Raw genomic sequence first — 12,878 nt, forward strand, 5'->3', positions numbered from 1 at the left:
CACATTGTAAATATACAGACTACTAATGAACTGAACTTTGTTCCACATGCCCTCCCCAGTAAAACCAATCTTCTGATACTGAGTTGTTATAAAGAAAAGTTCAGTGTTAGGTGCAAGTTCGAGGGTGCCAAGCAAAGAGTTCAGGTAGTTAGTGCTCAAACACCCAAATTCCTCAATAAGGTTTCAGGAAAACATTCTTAAAGGCCACATGAGAGAGGGGAGTTGCACGGTATGCAATTAGTTTGTGCACAGTTCTCTGCTTGATGGTGAGGTTACAGGGCCATGTGACATTATCAATCCTCAAACTCCAGTAAGTCTAGGGGCTACATGCTCTTGGTCAGTAGATAGTTAATTTCTTCCATTTGGTGGAGGTTTCAACATCTGTAGGAAATGTGCATCAGATACTATTATCTAGGTACTTCAGAGAAGAACTAAAGCAGAGAATATGGGACAGGGATCTGTCCCAGGAAGGCCCCATAAGGTCCTGCTCAGTCACAAAACCTCTGCCTGGCACTCTATGTGTCCAGGTTTGCCCCTAATCCTTTTCATCTCATATGTTAGTCTTTAATTATTCTATGCACTCTCCCAGGGACATTGTAGAGAAGAGGATGATCTAGTCCTAGGGTAAGCTTGTCTCTTAAACTACTAGAAGTGTTGAAATAACAGATGAATAGCTTGAAAATTACCGCATGTTTAGTCATTCAGTCATGTCCAACTTTGCAACCCTGTAGACTATAGTCTGTCAGCCTTCTCTTGTCCATGGGGATTCTCCAGGCAAGAATACTGGAGTGGGTTGCCATGCCTTCCTCCAGGGGATCTCCCCAACCCAGGGATCGAACCCAGGGTTCCTGCATTGCAGGTGGATTCTTAACTGTCTGAGCCACCAGGAAAGCCCAGTTTGAAAATTAATAACATTAAGCTCTTTGCCTTAGATATAAATGTTGAGACACTAAGCCCCTTTGAACATTTTTCTGTTTATGAGTTCAGGCCAGTTTGCTGTCAGTCTAACCTGGCCCCTTTAGGCTAAAGGTTATTGTTATTTTTAATTTTAATTATTTATTTTTAATTGGATTATAATTGGCTTTACAATGTTGTGTTAGTTTCTGCTGTATAACAATGTAAATCAGCTATATAAAAAACAAAACAAAACAAAACAAAAAAACAAAAACATATATTCCCTCACTCTTTGGCCCACCTCCATCCCACGCTTCTACATCATAACAGAGCACCAAACTGAGTTCCTTGTGCTATATAGCAGTTTCCCACTAGCTATCTGTTTTACATACGATAGGGTATATATGCCAATGCTATTCTTTCACTTTGTCCCACCCTCTCCTTTCCCTGCTGTGTCCGCAAGTCCATTATCTACTACATCTGCATCTCTATTCTTATCCTGCAAATAGATTCATCAGTAATATTTTTCTAGATTCCATATATATATATGTGTTAATATAGGATATTGTTTTTTCTCTTTCTAACTTTGCTCTGTATTTCAGACTCTGGATTTATTCACATGCTACAAATGACCCAGTCTGATTCCTTTTTATGGCTGAGTAATATTCCATTGTATATATGTATGTACCACATCTTCTTTATCCATTCATCTGTTGATGGGCCTCTAGGTTGCTTCCATGGCCTGGCTTTTGTAAATAGTGCATGTTTGCTTCTGAATAGATCAGAAACTTCCCTACTGACTCAGCACAGAAACTTCTCTACTGACTCAGCAAAAACCTATTTAGCCTCACACAGAAACAAGTTGAAAGGGAATAGGGGTCATCCTTTCCAGAACATTGGCCTACCTCTTTGTTACAAGACGGTGAAGTTCGATCATTTCTTATATGTACTCATTACACCTGTTACTGAGTCAAAGCTTGTGAGAGATGAAGTATTGAGGCAAGGCAAAGGACTTTATTTGGAAACCCAGCTGACAGAAAAGATGACAGGCTAGTGCCTCAAAATAATCATCTTATTGGGGTCTGGATGCCAGGTTCTTTTATAGATCAGAGAGAAAGAAGCAATGAGGAACTAAAGTCAAAAGGCAGAATAGAGAATGAGAGGCAGTGAGGAAAATAAAGTGAAAGGGTTTTCAGTCTTGCAAAGCATCTCCAAGGGAATGGACAGCCTTTGGAATATGTGTGTTAACCTCTTTTATTCATAGGTGGGCAGGGACAAATTATCTATGAGCTGAACCAAAGGTACTTAGTTTACAATCAAGCAGAGGGACAGGGTTATCTGAGGCAAGCTATAAAATGAAGATTATGGCATCTGGTATCATCACTTCATGGCAAATAGATGGGGAAATAGTGGAAACAGTGTCAGACTTTATTTTTGGGGGCTCCAAAATCACTGCAGATGGTGACTGCAGCCATGAAATTAAAAGATGTTTACTTCTTGGAAGGAAAGTTATGACCAACCTAGATAGCATATTGAAAAGCAGAGACATTACTTTGCCAACGAAGGTCCATCTAGTCAAGGCTATGGTTTTTCCAGTGGTTATGTACAGATGTGAGAGCTGGACTGTGAAGAGAGCTGAGCACGGAAGAATTGATGCTTTTGAACCATGGTATTGGAGAAGACTCTTGGGAGTCCCTTGGACTGAAAGGAGATCCAATCAGTCCATTCTAAAGGAGATCAGCCCTGGGTGTTCTTTTGGAAGGAATGATGCTAAAGCTGAAACTCCAGTACTTTGGCCACCTCATGCAAAGAGTTGACTCATTGGAAAAGACTTTGATGCTGGGAGGGATTGGGGGAAGGACACAAAGGGGACGACAGAGGATGAGATGGCTCGATGGCATCACTGACTCGATGGATGTGAATCTGAGTGAACTCCGGGAGTTGGTGATGGACAGGGAGGCCTGGCGTGCTGCGATTCATCGGGTCACAAGGAGTCGGACACGACTGAGCGACTGAACTGAACTGAGTATATCTGAAAACATGAATCTTTTTCCAAATTGAATGGTAGAGGATAAGTTAACTCGAAGTTTATTTCATTTTGAACCCTTATTCTCAAAAATCTGGTGTAAGTCAAACTTTATTTGAAATGCTCTAGGGAAGCTGCTGTAATCAGAGACTTTAGGTTAATGCTTTCACAGTTTGGATAATTACCTTAGCTTCAATTGGGAGTTTTACAGATTGGCGTCTCAATGCAAGGACTGCCTGCAGTCAGTTTTCCAAATTTCCATGACAATTGTATTTCTTTGTTGTATCTATTCTGATATTCATGAGCTGACTCCTTTCTCTCCTTAGATTTTTCTCAGTTGTTTTAGAGATCACCAATTATTATAATTATTTGGTTGCAAAACTTTGCCACTATGAAATCTGTTATAAAACACTACTGAGCAACTAACACACACACACACACACACACACACACACACTCAAGTTCTGTATATGGATTTAGATGGCGATCTTGCTATAGGACACCAAATTATTGCTCTTTAAATGATTTTGTGTTAAGAAGCAAAAATAAGTAGAAGATTTTTTTAATGTACTTGCCATTACCCCCATATTGTATCCATAGATTGTAATTCGGTGCTAAATTCATTTTTAATTTCAAGTATATAAAGTGATTCCAGGAAACATTGCCATTTAATATGGAACTTTCATTCTGTAGCCTAGGTTGTCCTATTTTAATAGGCCAGTAACAGATCTGTAAACTGAGCATAAGGAGAGACCAGGCAAACAGCTGTATTTCTTAGACAAATTCCTGGTTCATAGTAAGTCAGTTCAGTCACTCAGTTGTGTCTAACTCTTTGCGACCCCATGGACTATAGCATGACAGGCTTCCCTGTTCATCACCAACTCTTGGAGCTGGCTCAAGCTCACGTCCATTGAGTCAGTGATGCAATCCAACCATCTCATCCTCTGTCACCCCTACTTCTCCTGTCTTCAATCTTTCCTAGCATCAAGTTCATAGTAATAGGCTGAAAGAATGAATGAACTTGTCTGAGATCAGCATTAATTCAGCTACAAAACATGATCTGGGCTTAGGTCTCTTAGGTTCTTAAGTCCTTTCCATTACATTCATTATTTCCAAGCTCAAACTTCATGAACTAGGAGTTGTCTGTTTTGGAGTTTTAAAAGATTAATGAAAAATTTGTTTTCTTCATGACCATCTCAACCGAATTAAGAGACAATATCTAAGATACAAAGAAAGGGTAAAGTGTACAAGAGGCATACCATGAAAGATAGTTATGAACTCTGCTACTGACTCAGTAGAGTTCTGACTCTGCAGAGTTGCAAAAAATAGTAAGGAAAGATAAGAAAGCCTTCCTCAGTGATCAATGCAAAGAAACAGAGGAAAACAATAGAATGGGAAAGACTAGAGATCTCTTCAGGAAAACTAGAGATACCCAGGGAATATTTCATGCAAAGATCGGCTCAATAAAGGACAGAAATGGTATGGACCTAACAGAGCAGAAGATATTCAGATGAGGTGGCAAGAATATACAGAAGAACTGTACAGAAGAAATCTTCATGACCCAGATAATCACGATGGTCTGATCATGCAACTAGAGCCAGACATCCTCGAATGCAAAGTCAAGTGGGCCTTAGGAAGCATCACTACAAACAAAGCTAGTGGAGGTGATGGAATTCCAATTGAGCTATTTCAAACCCTAGAAGATGATGCTGTTACAGTGCTGCACTCAATATGCCATAAAATTTGGAAAACTCAGCAGTGGCCACAGGACTGGAAAAGGTCAATTTTCATTCCAATCCCAAAGAAAGGCAGTGCCTAGGAATGTTCAAATTACCACACAATAGCACTCATGTCACACACTGGCAAAGTAATGCTAAAATTCTCCAAGCCAGGCTTCAGCAATACTTGAACCATGAATTTCCAGATGCTCAAACTGGATTTAGAAAAGGCAGAGAAACCAGAGATCAAATTGCCAACATCTGCTGGATCATGGAAAAAGCAAGAGAGTTCCAAAAACATCTACTTCTGCTTTTTTTGAATATGCCAAAGCCTTTGACTGTGTGGATCACATCAAACTGTGGAAAATTCTGAAAGAGGTGGGAATACCAGCCACCTGACCTGCCTCTTGAGAAATCTGTATGCAAGTCAGGAAGCAACAGTTAGACTGGACATGGAACTGACTGGTTCCAAATTGGGAAAGGAGTATTTCAAGGCTGTATATTGTCACCCTGCTTATTTAACTTATATTTAACTTACACCATGAGAAATGCTGAGCTGGATGAAGCACAAGCTAGAATCAAGATTGCCGGGAGAAATATCAATAACCTCAGATATGCAGATGACACCACCTTTATGGCAGAAAGTAAAGAACTAAAGATCCTCTTGATAAAAGTGAAAGAGGAGAGTGAAAAACTTGGGTTAAAACTCAACATTCAGAAAACTAAGATCATGGCATCTGGTCCCATCACTTCATGGCAAATAGATGGGAAACAATGGAAACAGTGACAGACTTTACTTTTTTGGTCTCCAAAATCACTGCAGATTGTGACTGCAGCCAGGAAATTAAAAGATGCTTGCTCCTTGGAAGAAAAGCTATGAACAACCTAGACAGCATATTAAAGAACAGAGACATTACTTTGCCAACAAAGTTCTGTCTAGCCAAGGCTATGGTGTTTGCAATAGTCATGTATGGATGTGAGAGTTGGAGTATAAAGAAAGCTGAGCTCAAAGAATTGATGCTTTTGAACCATGGTGTTAGAGAAGACTCTTGAGAATCCCTTGGACTGCAAGGAGATCCCACCAGTCCACCCAGAAGGAAATCAACCCTGAATATACATTGGAAGGACTGATGCTGAGGCTGAAACTCCAATACTTTGGCCACCTGATGCGAACAGCTGACTCATTTAAAAAGACCCTGATGCTAGGGACAATAGAGGATGAGATGATTGGATGGCATCACCAACTCAATAGACATGAATTTGAGTAAGATCTGGAAGTTGGTGATAGACAGGGAAGCCTGGCACACTTCATTCCATGGGATCACAAAGAGTCGGACATAACTGAGTGACTGAACTGAAGAAGCATTTACATTTGTATGGGAAGTCGCTATTTGTTAGGATGTCCCACGAAGAACAGGATGATTAGAATTGGAAATTTTTTATTAATGGAGACAGTAATGTTTTAAGTTTGCTTCTCAATAACTTTTGTTTACTGTGCTTTTCCTGGTCACCTCCCATAAGTGACTTTCTTCACCCTCAACATGCTCTTTTGTCTTTAGCAGAGGATGATATTTAAGGGGAGAGCCTTACAATTTTGTAGAGTTACAACTTTCTGGGTCTCTCTCATATACACATATTGTTAATATTTTAATTTCCTTCTGTTAATCTCATGCCAATTTAATTTTTGCACCAGTAGAAGAAACTAGATGGGTAGAAGAAAATTTTCTTCTTCTCCAGAGTAACACAGATGAAGGGGAGGAATTAGGATTTTGTGTCTTCATGTCGTTTCAAGGAGGCATTTTAAAATAGATTATTATTACTTTTATTGACCTGGATGCAGATGGAATCAACAGCATCCAACATATTCAGAAAACCCAAGCAATGAAAATGTTTCCCTTTGAGGAAAACCAATTGGGCAAGGGATGTCATGAAACTAGGGAAATTCCCAATAAGAGATTTGACTGCCCAGCTGACTCTTAAATTGCTCAGGAGAGATATGTTATTCAGCATGCACTTAGTAACTGTCAGCTGTTATGCTGCTAGAGCTTTGTAAAAGTAAAGAAATTGTCCTTCTTGATTTTTTGTCAAACTCTATAGAGTTTTATCTTCAGTGGGGTCTTTTTCTATATCATCTAATAGCACCTGGAGACTGCTAACTTAAAAAAAAAAAAAAAAAGGCACAACCTGAAAGTTGAAGTTAAGTTTTATTGGGGGCAAAATGAGAACTGCATCCCAGGAGACAGCACCTCAGATAGCTCTGAGAAAGTGTTCCAAAGAAGTAGGGCATAGATCAGTATGTATGAGATTTTGGTGAAGGGAGAATACACACATCAAGCATGTATTTTTCCAGAAAGCGTCTGATAGTCTGGTGAAGCTTTCTGCCAGTCACAAGGAACAGTCATTACTATGAAAGATTTAAGTGCTTTTCTAAATTTGGGGAGATATAAGAATTGGGCTCATAAAATCTGCTCCTGAAAATATCTAACTATCTGAAGACCTTTCCTGACAGTACCCACCCTCTTCCCCTTGCTCCTCAACAGAATACCTCATTTCTACTCTCTAAACGAACTCCTTTAAGGGAGTGTTTAATTAGTAATTTAGGAGACACATATTCAGGTCAAATTGAAACAATGTTCTGGGGAAGAGAAAGAGAAAGAGTCAGGGGCATATGGAGGCAAAAGCGACAATTTTGTTAAAGTTGTCTTGCAAGAATCACAATTAGTCTGTAGACAAAATATTAATCAATTGATGTGATAAAGAAGTGGAAAGATTTGTTCAACAAAATTGAGGATTGGAACCGAGCCTCTCTGAAAGCTCTACAAACTGTTTTTCCCCTTGGAGAGAGCTTGAGTCAGAGGGTTGTACATTAATGATGTATTATAGAAAAGGCAGAGGAACCAGAGATCAAATCACCAACATCTGCTGGATCATGGAAAAAGCAAGACAGTTCCAGAAAATATTTGTTTCTGCTTTATTGACTTTGCCAAAGCCTTTGATTGTGTGGACCACAATAAACTGTGGAAAATTCTGAGAGAGATGGGAACACCAGACCACCTGACCTGCCTCTTGAGAAACCTAATGCAGGTGAGGAAGCAACAGTTAGAACTGGACATGGAACAACAGACTGGCTCCAAATAGGAAAAGGAGTACATCAAGGCTGTATATTGTCACCCTGCTTATTTAACTTCTATGCAGAGTACATCATGAGAAACACTGGACTAGAAGAAACACAAGCTGGAATCAAGATTGCCAGGAGAAATATCAATGACCTCAGATATGCAGATGACATCACCCTTATGGCAGAAAGTGAAGAGGAACTAAAAGCCTCTTGATGAAAGTGAAAGAGGAGAGTGAAAAAGTTGGTGTAAAGCTCAACATACATAAAATTAGGATCATGGCATCTGGTCCCATCACTTCATGGGAAATAGATGCGGAAACAGCAGAAACAATGGTAGACTTTATTTTGTTGGGTTCCAAAATCACTGCAGATGGCGACTGTAGCCGTGAAATTAAAAGACACTTACTCCTTGGAAGGAAAGTTATGACTAACCTGGATAGCATATTCAAAAGCACAGACATTACTTTGCCAACAAAGGTCTGTCTAGTCAAGGCTATGGTTTTTCCTGTGGTCATGTATGGATGTGAGAGTTGGACTGTGAAGAAAGCTGAGCACTGAAGAATTGATGCTTTTGAACTGTGGTGTTGGAGAAGACTCTTGAGAGTCCCTTGGCCTGAAAGGAGATCAATCAGTCCATCCTAAAGGAGACTAGTCCTGTGTGTTCATTGGAAGGACTGATGCTCAAGCTGAAACTACAATACTTTGGCCACCTCATGTGAAGAATTGACTCATTGGAAAAGACTCTGATGCTGGAGGGATTGGGGACAGGAACAGAAGGGGGGACAGAGGATGAGATGGTTGGATGTCATCACCAACTCGATGGACATGTTTGGGTAAACTGAGGGAGTTGGTGATGGACAGGGAGACCTGGCGTGCTGCGATTCATGGGGTCGCAAAGAATCGGACATGACTGAGTGACTGAACTGAACTGAATTGACAGTTTACATGATCTGGATCTGGGTCATTACAAGATTAAGAAGATAGATTAAACTCCTGATGTGTTGTGACCCTTGATGCAATTAAGAAGGCATGTTACCTCCTATGGAGGATTAGTGTAGATGAATAATACACACTAAAGGGGAAAAAGAAGACCCAAATGGGCCAAGAAAAATTTATATCTAAATTTTTTTCTTCTTGCCAAAAATATGAATTTAATTTCATCAGATCTGATATAAAAGGGAAGATTTTTCCTTTAAGAGGTAGAGTGTCATGAATTATTTAGGGTAGTATTTGATAAATACCTTTAGTTTCTAAGATGTTGAATGCCTGAGTTAAGTAAATATGTGGCCCAAAGTTCAGATTCCTTCTGGTCTGAGGCATGTGTAAGCCCCACTTCCTCAGTGGCTTCCTGGCTCCATTATAGAGAGCTCTCAGTCCGATTGACTCCATTTTTATTTTCCTTTCACAGTGCATTTCATACAGTATTTAAGGCAGTGAAAAGATGGAAGAGAAGGATAAGAAAGCAAAGAGGAAATGATTTTTTAAAAAATGATATAAATATATTGAGTTTTGACATATCTCAGTTCTTCACAACCACTGTCTAATCCTACCAGTGATTCAGTGAAATAGGTATTATTAACTCTGTTTGGAAGTTGAGGCTTAAAGATGATAATTTGCTATAGATCTATAGTCAATATTTTGCATCTTTCTCACTTCAAGAATTTGTTTCATCTTGTATTTGTTGCTACATCTAAGGAAAGGAAGAAAGCAAGAAAGAGTGAGGAAGGGAAAGATGTCAGGGAGATAACCTTGAAGGAAGAAAGACAGGAAGAAATTAAGAAGTCAAAGAAGCAGGAATGAGGGAAGGAATCTGTTTTGGATCTGGTCAGTAATTAGAAATATTATTTGACTTGCAAGAAGCTATTGCAGTTTCTGTTTATGCTTTTGCATGTGGACATGAGAAGTCTCAGAGAACATTGTAGTCATAGCATATAGGTGGGCTCTTTAAACATGGCCTTGAAGAAATTCATTCCAATGAGTTCTGTGGCATGTTTGTCTCTGGGAGAGAAGGTGACTCCCATATAAACAACACTAAAACTTAAGAGTTATGTCAAAACTATAGAGACAGAGTAGCAAATTAATTATCTTTAACCAACCTAAAAGTTTAAACCAGGATGTTGGCCTTTTTGATGACTTAATAGTAGTGTCATTTTGTTAAGTCTCTGGCTGAGAGACAGAGCAATGTCCAATTTGTTATCAGAACCTAAAAACCCCATTTCACATGGTTTCCTGTCATAAGATGATTTATTGTTTTAATTTTCAGTACATTTAAGACATTAAGTCTTCTTCAGGAAGACCCTGTGTGGTATTTTGTTCATACTATATATAACCTTATTATGGCTTGTGGAAATTTACTTTGTCTGAGAGATAAGCAAAGTTTGCACTTTTTGGAGTAGAAAATTCTTTCATATGTCTTCATTGCTCCTTAGAGGGAGCAGAATTTGTCATCCCAAAATGTACCATTTTGGCATAAGAATTATTTTAGGATGCTTATTTGTAAGAAACAACAGACGCTGGAGAAGCTCTGAAAACCAAGTAAAAATTATCCTTTTTTAAAAAGCATTTACAAGGGAATTCTCCATTTGTAAGCTGTCTCTCTCTTTGTATCAGGAAGAAAAAGATGATTCTAAGTCTTTAGAAACTTTTTTTAATATAAATTTATTTATTTTAATTGGAAGCTAATAAACTTATCAGTGGGAACAACAAAGATTTAAATCTGTGTGATAACCTCACCTATGTTTACTGTGGTTTTTCTGATAGCCTCTTATAACTGACTCCTCACCTCCAGCTTCTTTTGACTTTAGCTGAAGACATATTTAAGGCCTTGGCCATTTCAGAGAGTTGCTTGGTATAGAGGAGATTATTGTTTTGTTTTTCTCTTGTTAATCTGTCTTCTGTCAATTTAATTATTAGACTGCCAAAGAACCTGGAAGAGGAAAAGGAAACATTTTTCTGCCCCCACACAAGCAAGAGGAATTAATTGCTGGTGGGAACCAAAGTGAATGAGGGTGAGGGAGTCATGGTAGTGATTGTATGGAGCAGGCAAAGAGATCCAGACCTCCAGGTTTAGGTGTTTCCTCTTCCATCTGCTGCCTGTATCACTTTGGGCAAGTTATTTGGCCTCTCTGATCTTTCTCACTTTCCTTGTCTGTAAAATGGAGATAATAATATTTGTTTCTTATGGTGATGATGAGAAGTAAATAAAATTGTTATGTTGTTTAAGAGAATGTCTGAAACAAAATATGTTCTTTATAAGCACTTGTCTTATTGTTACCTAAGAGGTGTTGAGGAGTGGATAGCTGCCCTAATACTGGGAGATCACTGGGAAACTGGACTGGAGTAAGGAGGGAATAAAAGCAAATGTTAAAGTACACATATGTCATGTGAGAGAAAGATGATGACTTTCACAAACAAATTTCAGTCCTTATTCCTGATATAGATGCATACTATTTTTATTTAAATATTTAAAGGAAGAAATTAAAAAGATATCATAATAAAAAAAATCATCATTTAAAAAAGATTATTTACTAAAAAGAATAATTTGAAGGTAAGTTCAGGACTTCTTATAGAGAACTAAATTGTATAGCATTTTCGTATTTTTCAGATATTGGCAAAGTTCTGTTTCTCTGTATATTTTGACAAAATGTCTGCCCTTTGTGTATCACGGAATTTACTTTATCTTAGTTTTTATTTTCACTATTCACTGTTGCCACTTCCTAAAAAAAGAAGGCTTCCTATAAGGTTTCTTTTAGGACCGCACTCAGATAAATAAACTTTTTAATTTTACTTCATTAAAAAAAAATTGGTTACAAATAGTTATCATGAATTTAAGTGTATGGAACAGGGTGAAGAAAGGGAGGAATAAAGGAGATAAGAGCTGACTTTAGAACGAATGCTTGAATATGCACATTATGTAATAGAAATGGTTTCCTCAACCCCTGGAGAGTTTTCAAGTGAATCCATAATAGCAAAGACTAAAAATAGCTTTGAAAGCTAACAGGTCCCTGAGTAAATCAAATACTTTGAATATCAATTAAAGCAGCAAGAGAATTAGTTATTTGTTAACTAAGTTAAATTTGCCTTGAATGAAAAGTTCTGAAGCCTTAAAATGAAATGAAAACCCCCTGTTTGAACAGGAGTAGTGGCCTTTATTATTGCAGAAGAGTTAGAGGGGAATTTAAACAAACAAAAAAAAAATTATTGGGGATTTAATGTCAATTTCAGCATGATCTTTGTTAGAGCCAGTATCTGAAATAGCATCAAATGAAGGGGAGAATCCCTTAGATGGGTAACTGGTTGAATTATCAAAGAAGAGGGAAGTGTGGGAAACAAGTGTACTGGTAGCTTGGAAGAAGTGAAATTAATTTAAAAATTAAGAGTTAGGGAGAAAGACTCTGGCCAAATACCACCACCTCCTAAAAGCAGGCAAACCCATATTCCATGTGAAGTCTTGACTTTTGGATTTTTTCTCCTAGACTTAGCCATATCCATCAGTTCGGTTCAGTTCAGTTGCTCAGTCATGTCCGACTCTTTGCAACCCCATGAATCGCGTATGCCATGCCTCCCTGTCCATCACCAACTCATGGAGTTTACCCAAACTCATGTGCATTGAATCTGTGATGCCATCCAGCCATCTCATCCTCTGTCGTCCGCTTGTCCTCCTGGTCCCAATCCCTCCCAGCATCAGAGTCTTTTCCAATGAGTCAACTCATCGCATGAGGTGGACAAAGTATTGGAGTTTCAGCTTCAGCATCAGTCCTTCCAATGTACACCCAGGACTGATCTCCTTCAGAATGGACTGGTTGGATCTCCTTGCAGTCCAAGGGACTCTCAAGAGTCTTCTCCAACACCATAGTTCAAAAGCATCAATTCTTCGGAGCTCAGCTTTCTTCACCGTCCAACTCTCACATCCATACATGACCACTGGAAAACCATAGCCTTGACTAGCTGGACCTTTGTTGGCAAAGTAATGTCTGTGTTTTTTAACATGCTATCTAGGTTGGTTGTAACTTTCCTTCCAGGAAGTAAGCATCTTTTAATTTCATGGCTGCATGCAATGTTTCCCCATCTATTTCCCACGAAATGATGGGATCAGATGCCATGTCCCTGGTTTTCTGAATGT

The sequence above is a fragment of the Ovis aries genome, chromosome 22 (assembly GCF_016772045.2).
Source record: "Ovis aries strain OAR_USU_Benz2616 breed Rambouillet chromosome 22, ARS-UI_Ramb_v3.0, whole genome shotgun sequence".
NCBI lineage: Eukaryota > Metazoa > Chordata > Mammalia > Artiodactyla > Bovidae > Ovis > Ovis aries.